Source organism: Saccopteryx bilineata, chromosome 3 (assembly GCF_036850765.1).
Source record: "Saccopteryx bilineata isolate mSacBil1 chromosome 3, mSacBil1_pri_phased_curated, whole genome shotgun sequence".
In the NCBI taxonomy this organism is placed as follows: Eukaryota; Metazoa; Chordata; class Mammalia; order Chiroptera; family Emballonuridae; genus Saccopteryx; species Saccopteryx bilineata.
In genome coordinates this window covers 102,823,653-102,848,882 of record NC_089492.1, presented here as the reverse complement: position 1 = coordinate 102,848,882, position 25,230 = coordinate 102,823,653, and the positions used below count along the sequence as shown (strand labels likewise).

General features: G+C 37.1%; 1 long non-coding RNA gene and 1 pseudogene across 1 annotated transcript in view; one reads left to right on the top strand and one right to left on the bottom strand.

Annotated features, from left to right (window-relative positions):
* Positions 1-25,230, top strand: part of LOC136330361 (uncharacterized) — a 101,011-nt gene that overhangs the window by 21,322 nt on the left and 54,459 nt on the right. The gene's annotated exons all lie outside the window — the stretch shown is intronic.
* Positions 10,273-13,812, bottom strand: LOC136328613 (nuclear transport factor 2 pseudogene; annotated as a pseudogene).

Genomic DNA, 25,230 nt, shown 5'->3' with positions numbered 1-25,230 from the left:
TAATTTTTAAAACCATTTTGCTATAATTTGGATTTTGAGATTACCGTCAATTTATTGCTATTACAAATAATGCAGAAATGGATACCCTAGCATGTACTTATTTATATTATGAAATTAGTATCCTAAGAATAAATTCATCAAGGTCAAGTGGTAGAAATGGTATTTATTGTCAAGTTGCTTTTCAAAAGAATTCTACCAGTCTCTAGTATATGGTAAAATTTTAATTAATTAATTGTTTCCTTGCCACCTTGCCAGTATATAATCTAATATGTTGCAATGTCAATGCAATTTCAGCTTCATGTGGTGAAAAGAATCTAGAATGTGGAGTCAGACTGGTCTGGATCAGAATCCAACATTAGCACTGATAGATTGACTTCAGGTACTTTCTTAATCTCTCAATCCCATGTCCTCATTTGTAAAATTGCTCTAACAATCCCTACAAGGGTTGTTGTTCTCAGAGCTATGAACTGTTATTGATCTTTTTTGGTTTGAATGTTTAAAATACCTCTGCCTGTGATGTCTGCCCTGGAAAATATCATTTGTGCTTTAAAAGGCCTGGGGAGTAGAAGAAATTGACAGTGATCACATAGAAGATCTGTTTTCCTCACAGAGGTGGAGGTTTATTGCAACAGAGAAGTTGTTGCTGCACATCAGCCCCTGCTTCACATGGGCTGCACTGGGTACCCGTCTAGCTGAAGGCTACGGGGGGCCGTCGGAGAAAAAGGAGGCAGAGATTGCTGATACCTGGAATTACAGGAGCAGTAGGCAGAAATGACAAACTGAGGGCTGACCTAGGTGGAAACCTGTAATAAGGGCCGTGAGTGAGCTCAGAAGGATGGGAGTCCCGGGGGCTCTGGGGTCGGGGGAGAAGGTTTTCTGAGGACTTTGGGTAGGCTGCAGGGAAGCACCACCGAGGTAGGGAAGATGAGGAGGTGGCGGTTACAGGGTGTGTCAGTTAGTGGGGGCAGGGAGGGGCCGAGAGGTGCGAGGAGCCTGAGCCAGCACTGCGGGGAGCAGGACTGTGGTGGGAAGGAGTGGGGTGTAAAGGAGGACAGGCAGGGTGGGGCACAGGTAGAGTCAGGACAAGGCGACGGGAGTGGCCCAGCGCTCCGTCCTGCTGCTGCTGTTGGGGTGTTTGAGACCAGTATTTGCAAAGGAACTGATGGATCGCTGAGCAGACCAGAAAGAGGATTTGAGCCTATAACCATAGGACGCTTCTTGATAAATGTAACAGAAATATAATATATACAACTTTAAGCGAGAAGAAAATGCTACTATTCGTTATTCCTCAAAAAGTTGAAAGAAGTTGCATATGACCCAGCAATTTCACTCCTAGATATATACCCCCAAAATTGGAAACAGAGGCGGGAACAAAAACCTTAAGTGCAGGGTCATAGCAGCACTATTCACAATAGCTACTCAAATGTCCACTGGTAAATGAATGGATAAACAAAATGTGGTATAACTGAATAATGGAACCTTCTATTACACACTACAACATGATGAACCTTGACATCATGCTAAGTTAAAGAAGCCAGGGCAAAGGTCACATGTTATATGACTCCATTTATATGAAATGTCCAGAATAGGTAAATCCATAGAGACAGAAAGAAGATTGGTTGTTACTAGTATTGGGAGTGACTGTTTAATGTGCATAGAGTTTTCTTTTGGGATAATACATGTATTTTGGAATTAGATAGGGATGGTGGTTGCACAACATTGTGAATGTGCTAAATGCCACTAAATCATACATTTTTAAATTGTTAGTTTTTTGTTGTGTGGTTTTCATCTCCTTAAGGGTCACTGCCACAGGCGCAGGAACGGTAAGCACACTGCTGGTCCTCAGAAACAGTAGGAAGTGGGATTTGAAAGCCTGTCAAAGACTTTCCTCTGCTGCTTTCTGGGTACCAGTGTCGGGGACTCTCACTCCTCATGGAGGAGATGCAGCTCTGAGATCTCCGGGATGCACTGAGCGCGGCGGCTTCCCAGACTCTCCATTGCTATGACAGTTCCTTATTGGTTCAGCATGGATCAGCTGCTCACTCCCATCGCTCCAATGCAGCAGGACAGGGTCTTACAAAGCCTTCAGGGTTTGGGGCACCAAATGGAACTGACATGCTGGGATGAAGTCACCCGGAACCTTCACCTACATGGACGAGATGCGAGAATGAAAAAAGCTCCCCAAGTACATCCATCTCTCAAATTTAATACAAATGTTCAAAGTAAATGCCACCTTTCTGAGGAGTACCCACCTCCAGCCCCTCACCCCAAGTTATTATGACAAATAATTCTCTTTCAGAGAGTCCAGAACAGATTTATGAAGGTGGCTTTGCTTTGCTGCTGCTGGGACCCCGCAGGGTCAGCCCTGCACAGAGTAGGTCCTGAGTACATGCTCGGTGCTGCTGTTGATTCTAGGCCTCCAAGGGTTCACCTCTCTCCTTCATTCCCAACACTTCCTCCATCAGCAAGTCCGGTAGCCCTACATCCACTGTGTGTCCTGATTCCCTGGACCCTCTCTCTCCAGGAGGCTTCTGCTAGTGTCCTGGCTTCTGCTGTTATCCCTCCACGTCTCCCTTCCAACACAGCACAGGCCCCCAAGAGGTAAATCAGGTCATGCCACACCTTTCAGTGCCTTCCCACTGTATTTTGAATAAATGCAAACTCTCTTTTGGGAACTGCAACTCTGTACCTCAGTGTCTCTCAACCCTGCTTGTGCTTAAATCACTGGGAATGCTTTTTTGACTTACTGATATCTGGGTTTTCCAAAGACCAAAGGAATCAGCATCTCAGAGTGAGGAGATTAGGGACTGAGCATGAATATATCCTAGAAGCTGTAGAGCTGATTCTACAGTGCGGCCAGAGTTGAGAGCTACCGCCCTACACCCTACTTGATCTGGTAGTGGTCTGACTCTCTGAATTATTCTCTATCACTGTCTCCTTCATTACCACATTCCTTTCACATTGGCCTTCTTTCTGCTCCTCAGGCTCAGGCAAGCTCATGCTGACCTCAGGGCATTTGCACTGACTCCTTACCTGGCCAGGAATGCTTTATCTTCAGATCTTCACTTGACTGGCTCCTTCTTGCTTTTCTGATCTGTGCTCAAATCTTCCCTTTCCAGAAAGTCCTGATTGTTTTATCTGAAATTGTTTTACCTTTTTTTCCTCCAGTTGTTTTCTATCAAGTTACCCTGCTTTTTTTCCCCCACAATACTTGTCACCAGCTGAAATGAACTTAAAAAGAAATCTGTTCATGTCCTGTGTCTCCTACAAGTATGTCAATTCCATGAGAAAAGGGACCTTTCCTGCTTTATTCACACTTTATCCTCAGAGTCTAGACCAGTGTTTGGCATTCAAAATATGACTGAACCATTGCATCTCAAATACCATACTGTTTAAATATGGGTTGTTCATTTGGCTACTGAGCCCTTGAGATATGGCTAATTTGAATTAAGATGTGCTGTAAATGTAAAATATCACTGAGTTTTCAAGTATAAAAAGAATGTAAAATACCTTGTTAATAGTTAAAAAAAATTTTATTACATGTTGAAATGATAATATTTTTTTGTATATTGGGTTAAATGAAACATTAAAATTTTCACCTTTTAAAAATCTTTTGGTAATGTGGTTAGTAAAAAAATTTAAATTACAAGTGGGTTACATTAAATTTCTATTGGATAGCTAAGGAGTTGAAATAGCAGGTGACTTTGTCAGTGGTGTGTCCCCATTGTCTCCCATAATTCCATAGGCCCTACACTTGGAGTTTCAATTCTAGATAGATTTGCTGACCTTCACAGTTTTCCTATTAATGCAGACAACATCCCACGGCTTTGCCAGGCTAGGGACCTTTATTACATTGCTTTGAGCCCTCTCCCTGCTTCTGTTTTTTCTTTCCTTTCTCACCCTGAGTCCATCTCTGTTCTCTTCTAGAGCTTTTGCTGTAATCTTATGAACAATCGGATACTATGCTGTTTGGCAATCATGTTTTTTTTTGTTTTTCATTGTATCTTTTCTAAGAGCCACAAAACCCAAAGGTATACTCATAAAAGGTAGTAGGCTTAAGCTTAAGGGATGGAGGACATCAACTTGAAGCAACTAATTTGTCACCTTTTAAACCCCCCCCCACCATGAACATGGGACTACAGGACAGTGGTTTGCCCAGATTTAGACAGTTTCCAGAGGTAGACAGTCATCTGAGCACCCAGGGATTCCTGAGCCAAGTCTGGTATTAAAATCCTTACTTTATCAGGCTGATTGGACATTTCTATTCTAGAAAAGCCAGGTAATAAAGTCATTCATTCTACAAGGTCACTTGGAGAACCTACTATATGTATCATATCAAAGAACCTACTATATGTAAACACACAGTTGAACTTCACAGTCAGCTGGTACCAAAAGGAGAGATCATTTGAAAAGAAGATAGCAGAGCAGAGAGATGAAGAGGACCTGGTATTAATGGCTTTCCTGGGTCTCTGAATGAGCCAGCCCTGCAGTTTGATCTATGTTTGGATTTTCTTTTTTTAAGGTTTTTTTTTTTTTTTTTTTAAATCAAGGTTTCCTAATTGCCATCAGCTGAAGTATCCTAACTGATAAGACTGAATGTTCTTGAGTAACATTTCTATTCCTGGCTGTGTTCATTGCATCAATTCAAGATCCCCATTGCCTCTCAGTGAGATAAACTATAGAAAGGTACAGAATTAGATGACAAAGATGGTGACATGGTTTTCCTTGGGGCATCCACTTTCCATTGATCCCTTTTCTATCTCCCAACTCATCAGCATCCCCATTCTTTATGTTCTTTCTAACCCAGTTTAGATACTTTCATCTGTCATTTGAGGATTACTCTTGCCAATATCCTAAAACTTCATCCTGCATCAGTTTTGCTGTCAGCTGTCTTTGTACATTCATGCTTTCCTATCTCAACTCGACTCTCAGGACTGGTCAGTGGTTGCACCATGTTTCTCTCGTGAACTCACTTTCTCACATTCTACAAGGACTACTTGAAAACTCTTTATTTTTGCAAACTTCTATTTCACTCCTCAATATCTCTCCTAAAGCTAAGAAAATTGAAGTTATCAGTTGGGAACCTTCTTCAATTCCCATACCAATCTACAAACCAACCAATATTTACACCCACCTTTTCTTTCTTTCATTTTTATAAATGTGGTGTTCCCTTTGCTTTCTAAAGCCCTTCCTTTCATCTGGCTTAAATCTTCTTGCACCAATTGTCAGCCATTTCTCACTTTTGTAAGCACATTTAAGTCTCTCCCATCTTTAAAAAAAAAATCTTCTTTGATCCCATGACCTATTCTAGCTATCACCCTATTTTTCACCTCCCCGCACTGCCAAACTTCTAGAAAGAGTTGTCTGTACTTTGATTAGGATTGCACTAGCTCTATAGATTGGTATGGGGAGAAATGATATCTTTAAAATATTGTTTTCTAATCCATAAACATGGTAAAGCCTTTCATTTGTTTTCATCTTTAATTTTTCTCAATAAGGTTTTATATTTTTCTATATGAAGGCTTTGCAAAACTTTTGTTAGATTAAGTCCTAAAAATTTACTTCTTTTGCTGTTGTAAATGGTATTTTTAAATTTTCATTTTGTTTCTTGCTTATACATATCTAAAAATATAATTGAAACTTTTTGTTGAGCTGTGGCAGCAATCTTGCCTAGTTCACATATCAGTTTTGATAATATATCTATAAATACCTTTAGATTTTTTATGTACACAATTATATTATCTGCAAATAACATTTCTTATGTACAGTCCTTTTCATTTATGTACTTGTTTGGTACCTCCAATATAATGAGGTAGAGGTAGTGATAGTGTAAATCTTGTCTCATTTCTGAATTTAAAGGAAAAGCTCTTAATCTTTCCCCATTAATTATAATGTTTGATGTAAATTTTTTTTAATTTTATTTCTTTTTAATGGGGCGACATCAATAAATCAGGATACATATATTCAAAGATAACAAGTCCAGGTTATCTTGTCGTTCAATTATGTTGCATACCCATCACCCAAAGTCAGATTGTCCTCTGTCACCTTCTATCTAGTTTTCTTTGTGCCCCTCCTCCTCCCCCTTTCCCTCTTCCTTTTCCCCCTCCCCCGTAACCACCACACTCTTATCAATGTCTCTTAGTTTCACTTTTATGTCCCACCTACGTATGGAATAATGCAATTCCTGTTTTTTTCTGATTTACTTATTTCACTTCGTATAATGTTATCAAGATTCCCACCATTTTGCTGTAAATGATCCGATGTCATCATTTCTTATGGCTGAGTAGTATTCCATAGTGTATATGTGCCACATCTTCTTTATCCAGTCATCTATTCACGGGCTTTTTGGAATGTAAAGTAGTACAACCATTATGGAAGAAAGTATGGTGGTTCCTCAAAAAACTGAAAATAGAACTACCTTATGACCCAGCAATCCCTCTACTGGGTATATACCCCCAAAACTCAGAAACATTGATACATAAAGACACATGCAGCCCCATGTTCATTGCGGCATTGTTCACAGTGGCCAGGACATGGATGTAAATTTTTTAAAGGTGAACTTTATTAGATTAAGGATGTTCCTTTCTATTCTTGGTCACTTAAAAGGTATAGATTCTTTTAAATTATGAAGGAGTTTATGTTAAATTTTATCAAATACTTTTTTTGTATCTACTTATATAATCCTTTTTCTTTTATTCTATTAATGTGACAAATTACATTAATTTACTGTTTGATTTTATATTCCTGTAACAAAATTTGTTAGGTTATAATTGGTTGTGATGTTGTATATCACTAGATACAGTTTACTAATATTTTGGGTAGGAAATATTCATCTATGTTCATAAGTGAAATTGGCCTATAATATTTCTTTTCTTAAAATATCCTAGTCAAATTTTGGTATCAAGGTAATGTTAATCTTATAAAATCAATTTTTAAGCTTGCCTCTCTTGGTTCCATGAAAGATTTTGTATATGACTAATAAATATCTTCACTAAATATTGGGTAGAATTCACTTGCAAGCATCTAGGCCTAGAATTTCTTTGTGGGAAGGATTATAGAATAACTTTATTTATTTTTATTTATTTATTTATTTATTTATTTTTGTAGCAGAGACAGAGAGAGTCAGAGAGAGGGACAGACAGACAGGAAGGGAGAGAGATGAGAAACATCAATTCTTTGTTGCGGCTCCTTAGTTGTCCATTGATTTCTCACATGTACCTTGACCGGGGGGCTACAGTAGACTGAGTATACCCTTGCTCGAGCCAGCAACCGAGGGCTCAAGCTGGTGAGCCTTGCTCAAACCCAATGAACTCGTGCTCAAGCTGGTGACCTCGGGGTCTTGAACCTGGGTCCTCTGCATCTCAGTCCAATGCTCTATCCATTACGCCACCCCTGGTCAGGCTATAGAATAACTTTTTAAAAATAGTAAGATGACTGATTAAATTTTCTATTTTCTCTCTTATCAATTTGGTGCAATTTATTTTTCTCAAGAATTTGTTCATTTCATTCAAATTTTCAAAACTGTTTTAAATTGTTCAAAATTTCTTTTATGATCTTTTCATAGGATCTGTAGTGATATCTCTGTTGTTTTTCATAATATTAAGTATTTGAGCTTTCTTTTTTTATTTGAATAATCTCATCAAGATTAATAAATTTTATTAGTATTTTCAAAGACTCAACTTCTGGCTATATTTATCCTGCACCAGACATTGTGGAGTCTAGGGCAAGAGTACATATATTTATATATTAAGTAGAAATATATGTACAAATATATGTATATTAAGCTAATATTACATATATTTATAATACATATTTAAAATAACAAATATGTATCCTTCCTCAACTAATAAAACTACATAACAACAAAACTAGAATATTTAAAAACTGTGATTTTTATATGGCTAAAGTTGGTAAAAGATCAGATACAACTGAATTTAATTTTTATCGGATTTATCCAGGTGTTCTGTATATAGACTAATACTTTTTAAATTAAACTTTAATTTTTCTTCTTTTAAACCAAATTAATAACTCTGTTGTTATAATCAAGGTTTTCACATAATTTGTGTTTGGTTGACAGTATTGCCAAATTAGACATTCTTGAATCTTTATTATTCCTAATTTTAAAAATTAATTTTAATTAAAGAAACTTCTCTCTGCTGAAGCAGTAGCAACTGAAATTGTCAATTAGATACTTGAAGCATTAGTCAATTTGGAAATGAACCAAGAATTTTACATACAAGTACAAGTATTATAATCAGGTTGCATAACATAAACTATTGTCACTGTAGAAATATAACAAAATATTTTCATTTTATTAAACAAATATTTAAATTAAATTAAATTAAATTTAAATAAATTCTTATCACCAGAAATGAAAGCAATATCTGGATCTCTATAGTATTTTTTTAATTGTTAAGAAAACTATTGTGGTTTTATTGTATCATGAGGCACTGAAACATCTGAACAAATTAATATTGGGGTGGTGAGGCAGCTGCTTTCTTCTTCACTTTTTTAAAAAATTGTATTTATTGGGGTGCAGTTTCTGGTGTGAAACTCAGTAAAACATCATCTGCACACTGCACCATGGTGCACCCACCACCCCACACAGAGTCTCTTTCGTTCCCATTTCCTCGCCTTTTTATTTTTTCTGTATTTTTCCAAAGTGAGAAGCTGGGGTGGGGGTGGGTGGGGAGGCAGACAGACAGACTCCCACATGCACCCTACCCGGACTCACCTGGCATGCCCACCAGGGGGCAATGCTCTGCCCATCTGGGGTATTGCTCTGCTGCAATCGGAGCCTTTCTAGTTCCTGAGGCAGAGGCCATGGAGCCATCCTCAGCACCTGGGCCAAGTTTGCTCCAATGGAGCCTTGGCTGTGGGAGGGGAAGAGAGAGAGAAAGGGGAAGGGGAAGGGTGGAGAAGCAGATGTGGGCACTTCTCCTGTGTGCTGTGGCCAGGAATTGAACCAGGACTCCACACGCCTGGCTGATGCTCTACTGCTGAGCCAACTGGCCAGGGCTCCTTGCCTTTTATATCTCTACCTACCCACCTTTCACTCTGGCTTATCACCACACTGTTGTCTGTGTCTATGTTATATATATATATATAAAAAATAAAAACATATATATATAACATATAAAACATACATGTACAAAACATAAAAACATATGTTCTTACATAGATATATGTTTTTACATATATGTAAGTATTTGAGCTTTCTTTTTTTTATTTGAATAATCTCACCAGGATTGATAAATTTTATTAGTATTTTCAAAGAATCAACTTCTGGCTATACTTATCTCACCCCAGACATTTGAGGAGTCTAGGGCACGAGTACAAATAGAAGCTTATATTACATATATTTATAATATATATTTAAAATAACAAATATTTATCCTTCCTCAACTAATAAAACTACATAGCAACAAAACTAAAATAATATGTGAAAAATGGTTTTTTTTTTTTACTTGAAGAATCTTACCTGGCCCTGGCCGGTTGGCTCAGTGGTAGAGAGTCGGCCTGGCATTCAGGAGTCCCAGGTTTAATTCCCAGCCAGGGCACACAGGAGAAGCGCCCATCTGCTTCTCCACCCCTCCCCCTCTCTTTCCTCTCTGTCTCTCTCTTCCCCTCCCGCAGCCAAGGTTCCATTGGAGCAAAAGTTGGCCTAGGTGCTGAGGATGGCTCTATGGCCTTTGCCTCAGGCGCTAGAATGGCCCTGGTTGCAACAGAGCAATGCCCCAGATGGGCAGAGCATCGCCCCCTGGTGGGCATGCCAGGTGGATCCCGGTCGTGTGCATGCGGGAGTCTGTCTGACTGCCGCCCGGTTTCCAACTTCAGAAAAATATCATACAAAAAAAAAAAAAAAAATCTCACCAGGATTCATAAACTTTATTAGTATTTTAGTATTTTCAAAGAATCAATTTAAATATATATAAATTGTTTTTGTGTTGTAAATTAGATAAGTTCTTTTTATTGTCATTGTTTTGAATAGCTATCACATATTATACACACACACACACACACACACACACACACTTTTTTTAAATCTCTTTACCCTTTGTTCTTCACTTCTTCGGGTTACTAGAGCAACTTGTCAGTGTATTATTTTTAAAAGAAGAAGACAGTCTTACGCTTTATTGAAGTCTTTCCAAGTATGCACTGGTACAACACAAACCTCTGCTGTCAGAGGTAACTAGTCTAGCATCCCAACATCATGCACAATATCTAGGTAACCGCAGCGCACTGCGCCCCCTCCCACTCAAGCGGCTCTGCTCATTTGTATAAGATATTTGAAGCATCTAGAGGAGTGCAAATAGGATCCGGAAGAGGAGGGAGGAGGAAATAGCTGGGAGGAGATAAGCGAAAGTTTTGCAGGGCAAACCTGAATGTATCATTGGTGTAAACCCAAGCGCCGCTGATGTTCTTTAATAAGAACCTCTGGTAGAACTCCATGATGGGGTCTTCATCGGTCTTAAGCTGGCCCAAAACCATGCTGCTGAGGCAGTGGGTCTGGTGTGGGCGGATAGTCCTGCAGAGGGTGATGCCACGGTCGAGTTTCCGGAACCAAAGGCTTAGACAACTTCTCCCCGATGACAGCTGTTGGCTGGAATTGCTGTCCTTCTCATGTAAGACATGATGCGTCAATGTAAATCGCGCCTCCTTGGGTTCGGTCGTTATCAAATAACTGGTGGTAATGTTGACTGAAGCTGGGTCCAGTCTGCTCTCAAAGTAGCTTGTCTCCCGTTCCGGAGTGTCGCCTGGCCTCATTGAGACCCGAGGGGCAGGCACTGCAGCAGCAGCGGTAGGCAGCGGCAACCCAGCGCGGTCTTCTAAATTCGTAAATTCTTCTTTCCTCACACTTTTCAATACTTAGAAATTACCAAAAAAGTAGCATTGGTTGCTTAATTTCCTCCTCCACCGAAATTTCCTTCAAGCAAGACTACGGTTTGAACTATAATTGTCTGAAGACAGATTATAAAAATTACATGCGGGCTTATTTATAGGTGAATCATCTCCTTTATATTTATGCAAGTAGTTTTATTTTCTTGTTTCAATTTTCTCGTTTCTTATTGGACTGTCACTTGATTGAATATTTCTCATGTAGTGTTTTTTTTTTGTTTTGTTTTGTTTTTACTTTAAAAAGTAATTTTCTCTAAAACCTTGGTGTTAAGTGGAGTGTTAAATCTTCCATGTTTGTCCAGTGGAATATTCTAAACATTAATTTACATCAGATTGTATTTTGTGAGAAAGGTGGGTGCCCTTTCTTAGCATCACTGTCCAATAAGCAGAATAAAACTATTTATTAATGTTACAAATACAATTTTCTTATTTTAGTGGGAAGACGAGTTTAATTTGTTGCTTTTGTGTTGTTAATTAGATAACTTCTTTTCACTTTTTTTTTGAATAGCTATTACATCTTTATCATGAAGTCACAAGAATTTCATTTGATGTGTTCAAATTGTAGAATTCACAAGAATAATTTTCTTGCTTGTTAATGTTTTGTTAAAAAATGTAGGCTTTGTTGAGTAAAGATACTCTAATGTCTTTTTCTCAAATTCTATTTCAGGTCATGCCTGACAGAATTCTGTTTACTTTTATTACTTCCATTATTTAGAAACTTAAGTATATCATTCCTTAGAGTATTTTTCTATTACCTTTTTCTTTTCAACATTTTTCTTTCCTGAGTTTTAATTAGCTATTAAAAAATAATTTTTCAGTTACGGTTGATGGATGATATTATCTTAGCTTCAGATGTGCTTTAGTGATTAGATATTTATGTACCTTATGAAGTGATCACCTTGAGAAGTCTAGTGTCTAGCTGATATTGTACATAGTTATCACAATATTATTAACTGTATTTTCTGTGCTGTACTTTACATCCTCATGACTATTTTTATAACTAGCAATTTATACTTCTTAATTTCTTTCACCCTTTTCACCCATTCTACCTAACCCCCTCACATATGGTGACCATCAACTTGTTCTCTGTATCTGTGAATTTGTTTCTGTGTTGTTTGTTTATTATTTTTAAATTTTTATTGAATTTTTGGGAGTGACAATGGTTACCGCAAACTTAACAAAGTTATATAGGTTTGAGGTGTAGAATTCTATTCTACATCATCTGTATGTTGTGCATTCACCACCCAAAATCAACTCTTTCCTCACCATTTATTGCCCCTATAGAGCTTCCTACCTTCCCCCTTCCCTCTGGGAATCACCATACTGTTGTCTATGTCTATGAGATATTTTTTTTTTGCTTAATTCCTTCAATTTTTTCACTCAGCCCCCAAACCCCCACTCTGTTAAGAGCTGTCAGTCTGTTTTCTGTATCTATGAGTCTGTTTCTATTTTATTTATTTTGTTCATTAGATTTTACTTGCTTTGTTTTTTTTAGGTCCACATATAAATGAACTCACATGGTATTTGTCTTTCTGTCTGATTCATTTCACTTAGCATAATAGCCTCTAGTTCTGTCCATGTTGTTGGAAATAGTAACATTTTGTTCTTTTCTATGGCTGAGTAATATCATATGTGTATGTATATATATGCCACATCTTCTTTATCTATTCATCTATAGATGGACATGTAGGTTGATTTCATATCTTGCCTATTGTAAGTAATGCTGCAGTAAACAAGAGGTATATGTATTTTTTTAAATCAGTGTTTTGGAGTTTTTTCAGGTGAATACCCAGAAGTAGAATTGCTGGTCCATATGGTAGTTCTATTTTTGATTTTTTGAGGAAACTCCATTTTGTTTTCCATAGTGGGTGCACCAATTTTACTTAGTAATTTTTTTATTTCTAACATGTCTACTTCTATACATGGTCAAAGATTTAGCATTAAAAATTTAAATTTATTCAAATAAAATACAAGTGTTCAAATACATAAAATTTGAATATAGTATACTAAAATAAATTATAGTTATTATTAAAAATTAAAATTATTTTATATGTTTCAAAAGTTATGTATTCTAAGCTATGCTAAATTATTTACTAAAAATAAAAGTAAGATACAAACTATAATTAAACTATCAAAATTTTAAATACAAATTATATAAATCTGAAACATTTAAATATGTTACTATTTAAAACATTAAATGTTTTTAATTGAAAAACTACTTATAATTCTAACATTTAATGTTGATCTAGTTGCCTAGATGAAGAATTAGAATTACATTTTGTTCATGTCACATGTAGCCCCACATATATACAAATTTAAGAGTGATATGAATGGCTTAATATTGTAAAATGCTCCTCAGTCATCATGAGCAGCTATTGTGAAATCTGTAGTAATATGTGAGTACTGCCAGAACCATTAGTTGGAATATAAATAAAGCAAGAAAATGGATACTCAGTACTGCTGGAAAATAGTAATTTTTTTAATGTAAGAATGTATTGAATTGATGCTGAGGGTTAGGATTTGAGAAGTTAATCAATTTGCCTTTTTTTTCCATCTAAGTGCTCTGTTACTTAAATCCTCTCTATTGCTGATGTTGGCAGTGGTAGGGCCTATAAATCTTCCTGGACTTCTGATGGGTGGAAAAGATTCTTTGAGAGTCTCTGGAAGTTTGAATGGTGTTAGTCATGAAAATGAGTATTTAGATTATATATTGTGTGGGCACTAGGTGCCAGATCCTAAGTGCCAGAGGCGACCATATGTTCTTCAATTAACTGTGTATCTGCGTGTGTTTTTGGATGTTGCAAAGTATGGAAGGTATGGATGGAGAGTCACTTTTTCTGCATGTGAATACCCAATTGTTCCAGCACCATTTGTTGAAAAGTCTATTCTTTCCCCACTAATTTACCTTCGCATTTTTGTCAAAAATCTACTGACCATATCTGTATGGGTTAATTTATGGACTCTATTTTGTTCCATTGTTCTATATTTCTGTCTTTAAACTGTCCTTATTATCAGTAGTTTTTTAATGTCTTCATTATTATAGCTTAATAAAGCCTTGAAATTGGGTCGTTTATGTCCTCTAACTTTGTTCTTAGTTTACAGGGTTGTTTGTGTTACCATTTGAATTTTAGATTTAACTTAATTTCTACAAGAAAGCAAGCTGCAATTTTAATTGAAATTGCATTGAATCTGCAGATCAATTTGGGAAAATTGACCTATAATTAATGTTGAATCTTCTGGTTTATGAACATGCTATATCTCTATATTTAGCTTTTTCTTAATTTTTTTATCATGTCAGCATATTATTTAATTTTCAGTGTATAGGTTATAAAAATCTCTTGTTAAATATTTTCCTAAGTGTTTCATATTTTTGATGCATTAAATATTTTAAAATTTTATACTTGTTTATGGCCAGTTTATAAAAGTACAACTGATTTTTCCTGGATGGTGATCTTCTAGCCTACAGTTTTACTGAATTTATTCATTAGTACTAGTAGCTTTTTTGTAGATTCCTTAGAATTTTCTACTGAGATAATTATTTCAGTTGTGAATAAAGACAGTTTTATTTCCCCCTTTGCAATCTGGATGATTTTCATTTACTTTTTGTTGTTGCTTTATTATAATGGCTAAAACCTCTAGTACAATATTGATTAGAAATGGTGAGAGCAGTAAACTTGGCATTATTTACGATCTTAGGAGAAAAAGTAATCAATCTTTTGCCATTAAGTAAGATGTTAGCTGTGGGCTTTGTATAGATGTTCTTTATCAGTTTAAAGAAGTTATCTTTTACTACTAGTTTGTTGAAAATTTTAAAATCAGGAATGGATGTTTAATTTTATCCAGTGCTTTCCCCTGTCTATTGATATGATTACATGGGTTTTTTGTTTATTTGTGTGTGTATTAAAATAATGAATTATGTTGATGAATTTTTAAATGTTAAATCAACCTTGCATTCTGGTGATAAACACCACTTAGTCACCATTATTATTATCCTTTATATATACCATTAGATTCAATTTACTGAGAGTTTTGGGAAGAATTTCTGTACCTTTGTTTTATGAGCGAAACTGACCTACGATTTTGTTTACTTGAGGGTCTATCTGGTTTTGGTATAAGGGTAACGCTGGATTCAAAAAATGAATTGGGAAGTATTCTCTTCTTTTCAATTTTTAGGAAGAGTTTGTGTAGAATTGATATTATTCTTTAAACGTTTGGTAGAATTAATCAATGAAATCATTGGGGCCTGGAGACTTCTTAAAAGATACAATGCCATTTTGTTTATTCATTTCTTCTTGACTCAGCTCTAAGTATTTTATGTCTTTCAAGGGATATGTCCATTTCATTTAAGTTTTTGAACTTATTGGCATAAAACTGTTCATAATATTCACTTATTATCCTCTTAGTATGTGTAGCATCTGTAGTGATGTCACCTTTCTCGTTCCTGATATTGGCAATTCGTGTCTTCTCTCTTTTATTCCTGATTCATTTGGTTAACAGTTTATCAATTCTATTGATTTATAAGGATCAGCTTTTGGTATCATTGATTTTTCTCTTTTGTTTTTGTTTTTCTTGTTTTACTGATTTCTGCTTTTCTCTGTCTTATTTTATTTTATTCTAGTTACTTGTGTTTAATTTTTTCTCTCTCTCTCTCTTTTTTTTTTTTTTGTATTTTTCTGAAGCTGGAAACGGGAGAGACAGTCAGACAGACTCCCGCATGCGCCCGACCAGGATCCACCCGGCATGCCCACCAGGGGGCAACGCTCTGCCCACCAGGGGGCGATGCTCTGCCCCTCCAGGGCATCGCTCTGTTGCGACCAGAGCCACTCCAGCACCTGGGGCAGAGGCCAAGGAGCCGTCCCCAGCACCCAGGCCATTTTTGCTTCAATGGAGCCTCACTGCGGGAGGGGAAGAGAGAGGCAGAGAGGAAGGAGAGGGGCAGGGGTGGAGAAGCAGATGGGCGCTCCTCCTGTGTCCCCTGGCCGGGAATTGAACCCGGGACTTCTGCACGCCAAGCCGACACTCTGCCACTGAGCCAACCGGCCAGGGCTAATTTTTTCTCATTTTTAGGCTGAGATCACTGAGTTCAGACATTTCCTCTTTTCTGATTAAAGCCTTTCAGTACTATGATATAAAATACTTACAGTAGTTGCATTTCCTTTCTCCTGACCTTTTTTCTGTTGTCATATATTTTAGTTCTACATATGTTATAAGTCTCAAAACACATTGCTATTATTTTTGCTTTTAATATTTAATTATGTTTTAGAGACTCTAAACATAAAATAAACTTTTAAATATTTACCCACATATTGTTTCTTTATTTCTTTATGAATTTGATATATTTTCCTTTTGCTTAAAAGGCTTTGTTTAATATTCTTTTTTATAATGCAGATCTGCATCTGATGAATTTTTTTCAACTTTTGTAATCTGAGAAAATCTTTATTTTGTATTTCTTTTTAAAAGATTTTTATTAGATCTAGATCAATAGTTTGACAGTTTTGTTTTTTTCTTCAGTATTTTCAAGATTTTATTTCACTTTTTCTAGTCAATATTGTTTCTGATGAAAATTCTCATACTTGTTATTCTTTATGTAGTATATCTTTTTTTTTGGCCTCCTGATCTTTTATTTTTATTTATTTTTGTTTTTTTTATTATGTGTTTACATAGATTCTAATGTCCCCTGTGTTCCCCAGTACATTTCTCCTGTCCCCCTCCCTGTAATGCCCTTCCCCCTTCCCTCCAGGATTTGCTTTTCTGCTCTTGTCCCATCCTATCACCTTATCATCCCATTTCCCTCTGTCTGCTTTCCTTCTGGATCCTTTGATCCCGCCTCTGTCTTTACACCGCTCCTCCATTCATATTGTTTATCAGATTCTTCATATGAGTGAGGTCATATGATATTTTTCTTTCTCAGCCTGGCTTATTTCACTTAACATAATAGTTTCCAGTTCCATCGATGTTGTCACAAAAAAATATTTCCTTCTTTTTCATGGCCCCATAGTATTCCACTGTGTATCTGTACCACTGCTTTTTTTTAAAAATTTTTAAAAAATTTATTCATTTTAGAGAGGAGGGAGGAAGGGAGGGAGAGAGAAAGAGAGAAAGGGGGGAGGAGCAGGAAGCATCAACTCCCATATATACTTTGACCCAACAAGTGCAGGGTTTTGAACCAGCGACCTCAGTGTTCCCAGGTCGACACTTTATCCACTGCGCCACCAGAGGTCACGCCATACCACTGCTTTTTAATCCACTCATCCACTGACGGACACTTGGGCTGTTTCCAGATCTTGGCTATTGTGAACAATGCTGCCACAAACATGGGGGTGCATTTCTCATTTTGAATCATTGATGTGGTGTTCTTGGGATATATTCCTAAAAGTGGGATGGCTGGGTCAAAAGGCAGTTGCATTTTTAATTTTTTGAGGAATCTCCGTACTGTTTTTCACAGTGGCTGCACCTGTCTGCATTTCCACCAGCAGTGCAGGAGGGTTCCCTTTTCTCCACATCCTCGCCAGCACTTACTCTGTGCTGTTTGTTGATGAGTGCCATTCTGACTGGTGTGAGGTGATATCTCATTGTGATTTTAATTTGCATTTCTCTAATGATTAGTGATGTTGAGCATTTTTTCATATGCCTACTGGCCATCTGTGTGTCCTCTTTGGAGAAGTGTCTATTCATTTCTTTTGCCCATTTTTTGATTGGACTGTTTATCTTCCTGGTGTTGAGTTTTACAAGTTCTTTATAAATTTTGGTTATAACCCCTTATCAGATGGATTGTCGAATATATTCTCCCATTGTGTGGTTTGCCTTTTTATTTTGTTCATATTGTCTTTAGCTGTGCAAAAGCTTTTTTTTTGTTTTGTTTTTCTGCACTTTTCTGAAGCTGAAAATGGGAAGAGACAGTCAGACTCCCGCATGCACCCGACCGGGATCCACCCGGCACGCCCACCAGGGGCGAAGCTCTGCCCACCAGGGGGCGATGCCCTGCCCCTCCGGGGCTCGCTCTGCCACTACCAGAGCCACTCTAGTGCCTGGGGCAGAGGCCAAGGAGCCATCCCTAGCGCCCGGGCCATCCTTGCTCCAATGGAGCCCTGGCTGCGGGAGGGGAAGAGAGAGACAGAGAGGAAGGGGGGTGGGTGGAGAAGCAAATGGGCGCCTCTCCTATGTGCCCCGGCCAGGAATCAAACCCGGGTCCCCTGCACACCAGGCCGATGCTCTACCACTGAGCCAACCGGTCAGGGCCTACAAAAGCTTTTTAGTTTGATATAGTCCCATTTGTTTATCCTGTCTTTTATTTCACTTGCCCATGAAGATAAATCAGCAAATATATTGCTGCGAGAGATGTCGGAGAGCTTACTGCCTATGTTTTCCTCTAGGATGCTTATGGTTTCATAACTTACATTTAAGTCTTTTATCCATTTTGAGTTTATTTTTGTGAATGGTGTGAGTTGGTTGTCTAGTTTCATTTTTTTGCAGGTAGCTGTCCAATTTTCCCAACACCATTTGCTAAAGAGACTGTCTTTACTCTATTGTATACTATCATCACCCTTTTCAAATATCAATTGTTCATAAAGGTGTGGGTTTATTTCTGGGTTCTCTGTTCTGTTCCATGGATCTATATGCCTGTTCTTATGCCAGTATCAAGCTGTTTTGAGTACAATGGCCTTGCAGTATAACTTGATGTCCGGAAGTGTGATACCACCTACTTTATTCTTCTTTTTCAAGATTACTGAGGCTATTCGTGTTCTTTTTTTGGTTCCATATGAATTTTTGGAATATTTGTTCTATATCTTTGAAGTATATCCTTGGTATTTTCATAGGAATTGCATAGAATTTATAAATTGCTTTGGGTAATATGGACATTTTAATGATTTTTATTCTTCCTACCCATGAACACGGTATATGCTTCCACTTATTTATATCTTCCTTGATTTCTTTTATCAATGTTTTATAATTTTCTGAGTACAAGTCTTTAATCTCCTTGGTTAAATTTACTCTTAGGTATTTTATTATTTTTTTTGTTGCAATAGTGAAGGGGATTGTTTTCTGAATTTCTCTTTCAGACAGATCATTGTTAGTGTATAAAAATGCCTCTGATTTCTGAATATTAATTTTATATTCTTCTACCTTGCTGAATTCATTTATCAGGTCTGCTAGTGTTTTGACTGTGACTTAGGGTTTTCTAGGTACAGTATCATATCATCAGCAAATAATGATAGTTTTACTTCTTCTTTTCCAATTTGGATGCCTTTTATTTCTTATTGTTGTCTGATTGCTGTAGCTAGGACTTCTAGAACTATATTGAATAAAAATAGTGAAAGGAGGCACCCCTGCCTTGTTCCTGATTTTAAGGAGATAGCTTTTAACTTTTGCCCATTGAGTATGATGTTGGCTGTGGGTCTGTCATAGATGGTCGTTATCATGTTGAGGTATGTTCCCTGTATTCCCACTTTGCTGAGAGTTTTTATCATAAATGGGTGCTGGATTTTATCGATTGCTTTTTCTGTATCTATTGATATTATCATGTGGTTTTTTTTCTTCCTTTTGTTTATGTGATGAATCACATTGATTGATTTGCAAATGTTTTACCAGCCTTGCCTCCCCAGAATAAATCCCACTTGATCATGGTGTATGATTTTTTTCATGTATTGCTAAATCCAGTTTGCTAATATTTTGTTGAGAATTTTAGCATCTAAATTCATCAGGGTTATTGGCCTATAGTTTTCTTTCTTTGTGTTGTCTTTACCCGGTTTTGGAATCAGAATTATGCTCATCTCATAAAAAGAACTTGGAAGTTAACTCTCCTCTTGAAGTTTTAAAAATATTTTGAGAAGGATAGGAGTTAGTTCTTCTTTGAATGTTTGGTAGAAATCACCTGTGAAGCCATCTGGTCCAGGGCTTTTGTTTGTTAGGAGTTTTTTTGATAACTGTTTGATCTCATTTGTTGTAATCAATCTATTTAGGTTTTCTGATTCTTCCAGATTGATTTTTGGTTATATTTTTCAAGGAATTTATCCATTTCACCTAGGTTGTCTAATTTTTTGGCATACAGTTCTTCATAGTATTTTCTTACAATTTTTTGTATTTCTGTTGTGTCTGTTGTTACTTCTCCACCCTTATTTCTAATTTTATTTATTTGAGTCCTCTCTCTTTTTTTCTTGGTGAGTCTGGCTAAAGGTTCATCAATCTTGTTTACTTTTTCAAAGAACAAGCTCTTGGTTTCATTGATTGTCTCTATCGTTTCTTTAGTTTCTATCATTTATTTCTGCTCTGATCTTTATTATTTCCTTCTACTTCCTCTGGGCTTTACTTGCTGCTTTTTCTCTAGTTCTTTTAGTTTCAGGATTAAGTTGTTTTTTGAGCTTTTACTAGCTTCTTAAGGTATGCCTGTAATACTACAAACTTCTCTCTCAGGACTGCTTTTGCTGTGTCCCACAGATTTTGAATTGTTGTATGCTCATTTTCATTTGTTTCAAGGAAAATTTTTATTCCTTGATCTCATTGTTGACCCATTCATTGTTTAATAACATTCTGTTTAGTTTCCAAGTGTTTGAGTGTTTTTTAGTTTCCCTATTGTAGTTGATTTCTAGTTTCATGCCATTGTGATCAGAGATGATGCATGATATAGTTTTAGTCTTCTTAAATTTGTTGAGATTTGTTTTATAGCCAAATATGTGTTCTATCCTAGAGAATGTATCATGACCACTTGAAAAGAATGTATATTCTGCTGCTTTAGGGTGAAAGGTTCTGAAGATATCTATTAAATCCAGTTGATCTAGTGTGTCTTTTAAGTTTGCTGATTCTTTGTTAATTTTCTTTCTTGAGGATCTATCCATGGATGTTAGTGGGGTATTGAAATCTCCTACTATTGTGGTATTTCTGTTGATCTCTCCCTTTATGTCCATCAAAATCTGCTTTATATATTTAGGTGCTCCTATTTTAGGTGCATAGATATTTATAATGGTTATCTCTTCCTGTTGGATTGCTCCATTTATCATTATGTAGTGACCTTTATCCCTTACTATAGTCTTTGTTTTAAAGTCTATTTTGTCAGATATAAGTATTGCTACCCCAGCTTTTTTAAATTTCCATTAGCAAGAAATATTTTTTTCATCCTTTTATTTTCAGTCTATGTGTATCTTTTGTTTTGAGGTGCATCTCCTGTAGACAGCATATGTATGGGTCCTGTTTTCTTATCCATTCAGACACCCTGTGTCTTTTGATTGCAGCATTTAATCCATTTACATTTAAGGTTATTATTGATACGTAGTTGTTTATTGCCATTTTATTACTTAAAGTTATATTCTTTTTTTACTATATTCTTTTCCTCCTTTTTTTCTGTTTATAACAGGCCCCTTAACATATCTTGCAGCATTGGTTTGGTTGTAATGAATTTCTTGATTTTTTTTTGTCTAGGAAGCTTTTTATTTCTCCTTCAATTTTAAACAATAGCCTTGCTGGATAAAGTAGTCTTGGTTGTAGGCTCTTTTTCTGCATTACTCTGACTATGTCTTGACATTCCCTTCTGGCCTCAAGTGTTTCTGTTGAGAAGTCGAATATCATCCTTATGGGGGCTCCTTCATAGGTGATAGCCCTTTTTTCTCTAGCAGCTTTTAATATTTTTCTCTTTACCTCTTAGCTTTGATATTTAATTATAATGTGTTTTGGTGTAGATTTTTTTGGTTTCTCTTTAATGGAATTCTTTGTGCTTCTTGAACTTGTGTGACTTTTTCCTGCATCAATTTAGGGAAGTTTTCAGCCATGATTTCATTGAACAAGGTATCTATCCCTTGTTCTTTCTCTTCTTCTTCAGGAACCCCTATGATGTGGATGTTGTTTCTATTTAGGTTGTCACAGACTCTCTTAGAGTTTCCTCAGAGTTTTTCAGTCTCTTTTCTTTTTGCAGCTCCACTTCTGTGCTTTCACTTATCTTGTCCTCTAAGTTGCTGATTCAATCCTCTGCTTCATCCAGCCTGCTTTTAATTCCTTCCCGTGTAGTCTTCATTTCTGATATTGTATTTGTCATTTCTGTCTGGTTCTTCTTTATTATTTCCGTGTCCTTTTTGATGCTTTCAATTTCTTTATTGAAGTGTTTATTAAGTACATCCATTGTAGCTTTGATCTTTAAGCATTCTAAAAATCATTATTTTATACTCTGCATCCAGTAATTTGATTACTTCCGATTCACCCAAACTTTATCAGAGGATTTATCTTGTTGAAGCATATGACTTATGCTTCTCTGCCTACCCATTATTTTCTATGACTTGTAGGTTTCTTCCAGCTGTGATCTCCTTACCTAGTAGAGCCTCTTTGAAGTCTTGATTTGTTTGTTTTCTTCTCAGTTTTCTTAACTCAGTGGTAATCTTGTTTACTGATCTCAGTAGGGTGCTTATTTGAAATTGTATCCAAGAATACGGTGGGTGTAACCTAAGACTCTGGAGGCCCAATCTGCCAGCTTCTCTCCAGGGGCAGGGTGCTTTCTCTGTTTCAGTAGGGGGAGGTGTACCTCAGATCTCCATGGAGACCTGAGTTACTGCCCCTCCTCCCCACTTCCTATTTTCAGCTGTGTCTTGTTGCTCTGATTGGAGCTGGAGAGCTTTCTGGAGATGGGTCACCTGGAACCACTTTAGGCTTGTGCTGTGTTGAGAGATCAACCCCTCCCCCAGCTATGGCCACCTCCACACTAGATGAGTCAGCTTCTCAGGTCATCCCATGCATTCCTCTGCCCATCACTGTCTGTCTCTCTTTCCCTACTTTCCTTCTGGAAGACAGTCCAGCTCTCTCAGCACACCTCATTCCCAGGTCCCCAGGCAAGTGACTGTGAGTGATATTTTCTACTCTTCTCCTTGTAACGAGAGCCCTTCTGGGCTCTCAGTCTCACCCCACCTTCACTCCTGGAAGCAGGGGAGTCCCCCCACCATGGCTCAGAGCTCCCTACCAGGCTCGATGTGGCTTCTTCTTTGCTCCTTGGTTTTTGAGACCTGTTCTTTTAATCCAAGGTTGGTTTTTCATACTGATTGTTCCTAAATTAATTTGTAATCCAGTTTGGTGGTGTGAGCTGGGAATCTGTGCATCTGCCTACTCTGCTGCCATCTTGGCTCTCCCTTGGCCTCCTGATCTTAAGATTTTCTCTATCTTACTAGATTCATGTCATTTAATTACAATATTCTTTGGTGTAGCAGTATTCATTTTCTTTTGCTTGGGGCTTGTTGAGTTTTCTGTATCTTTGGACTTATGGTTTGCATAATTTTTGGAAAGTTTTGGCCATTTTTTCTTTGAATAGTGTTTCTGTCCTCTTCCCACCTCTCCAGTGCATGAGTTTTGTTCTCTCAGCTCACTGATGCTCCGGGTTTTTTTGTTTTTCATTTTGGATACTTCTATTGCTATATCTCTTCAAGCTCATAAATCTTTGACAATGTCTAGTTTCTTTTTAATCCTAGCCAGTGTTTATTTTATTTCAGACATTGAAGTTTTTATTTTTAGAGTTTGATTTGGGTCTTCTTTTTTTCCATTTCCACGTCTTTACTTAACACAGTCAATCTTTCCTCTACCTTCCTAAACACATGGAATATAGTTATACTAATTATTTTAATATTAGTTTTATCTACTAATTTTATTAATTGTGTTATTTTCTTATCTGTTTCTATTGATTGTTCACCCCCTCTCCTATATGAGTTGTACTTTGCTGTTACTTTGGATGCCTGACAATTTTTTATTGGATGCTAGACATTATGAATTTTAGCTTTTTGGGTGCTGGATATTCTTATATTCCTTGTATTTTGTTCTGAGATGCAATTAAATTATTTAGAAGTAGTTTGATACTATTGCAGCTTGCTTTACCGTAGGAGGGGACATCATAACCTTTTGTTTAGGGCAGTCTACCTGATATGTCATGAATTAGGCGGTTTTCTATTCTGGTTGATGGGAATACAAATTGCTCCTAGCCCTGTGTGAGCACTGGTGGTATTTCTCCTCTCTTTTTGAGTGGCATTTCTTCAGTCTCAGGTAATTTCCTCATATGAATGCATTGATTCCTTCCCAGATAAATACTCACAGGGGCCCCTCTGCAGATCTTTGGGTTTTCTCCCTCCCATCCCTTATGCCCTGAGAACTCTAGCTTCTTTGAACTCACCAGACTCCCAGCTCTGTCTCCTCAATTCAGGTTGACATCCAGATTCACCTGGCTTTCCTGCCCACACTGTGACTGGTAAGCACTCTCCAGCAGAAAGCTGGGATGATAATGGTGCTCATGTTGTTTTTCATCTCTTAAGGATCTCTGCTCTGTGTGACCTGATAGCCAAAGTCTACAAACTATTTTTTCCCCCAGCTTCTCTTATTGTTGAAGATGGGAGGGTAAATCTAGTCCATGTTACTATATTTTAGCCAGAATAAGAAGCTCAAACCTCTTTTGAACTCAATGGATATTGCCTTTCTACTTCCTACAATGTATTGTCCCAAGCTTAACACAGTACTCTGAAAAACACAGTAATTTTGAATTGCTAAAGTCTGTTTAAAAATTCTCATTGCTTCTAAAACTGTAGGTACAATAAATCCATATTGGACTTTTTAATATGCCATCAGATTGTTTGAAGTTCACTGATGGCCAACTGTGCAGTAGGCCCTGCTCTCGATACTGGGAATATGGCAGTGAACAGATTATAAGAGAATTCTTGTCCTCAGGAACTTATATTCTAGTGAAAGATTCATAGATTTGACCATGTAATAGCTAACATTTATTGAGTGATTACTGTGTGCCAAGGATTATCTTTGGCTCTTTATATTTGTAAATTTAATATGATCCTTAAAACAACCCTATGTGATAGGTACCATTATTATGCCCATTTTATAAAGAAAAGGAAAGGTAAATTACATGCCCAGGGTGGGACAGTTAGTAGGAGGCAGAGCTGAAATTCAAATTTAAGAGTCTGGCCTAAGCACTATGCTATATTGCCTTGCTATGTGTAGTAATGCATATGGTTTCTGGGATTGGCTTGCCTCAGGTATGCTTTTTGAGCTCAGATCCCATTAATACATAGCTTTACAAATCAAGGTCATATGCTCCAAATTATGCAGAACTGAGACCGTTCTCCAGTGGGTCTCTTTTTTTTTTCTTTTTGCTAGTAAATACAATGTCACCTTGAGAAGAGGTCTTGTTCCTCTTGAACCACTTAAGAGCTGCTCAGAATGTTGGGATCCAATCTCTCCTTGACTTTATCATTTCTATAGGTGCCATCTTGACCCCTTCAGAGAAGGTAACTCTCTACCCCCTCAAATCATCCAAGTGGCTGAGTGAGTATTGCTTCTAAAACAAATGCCAGGATTTTGCACAATGAA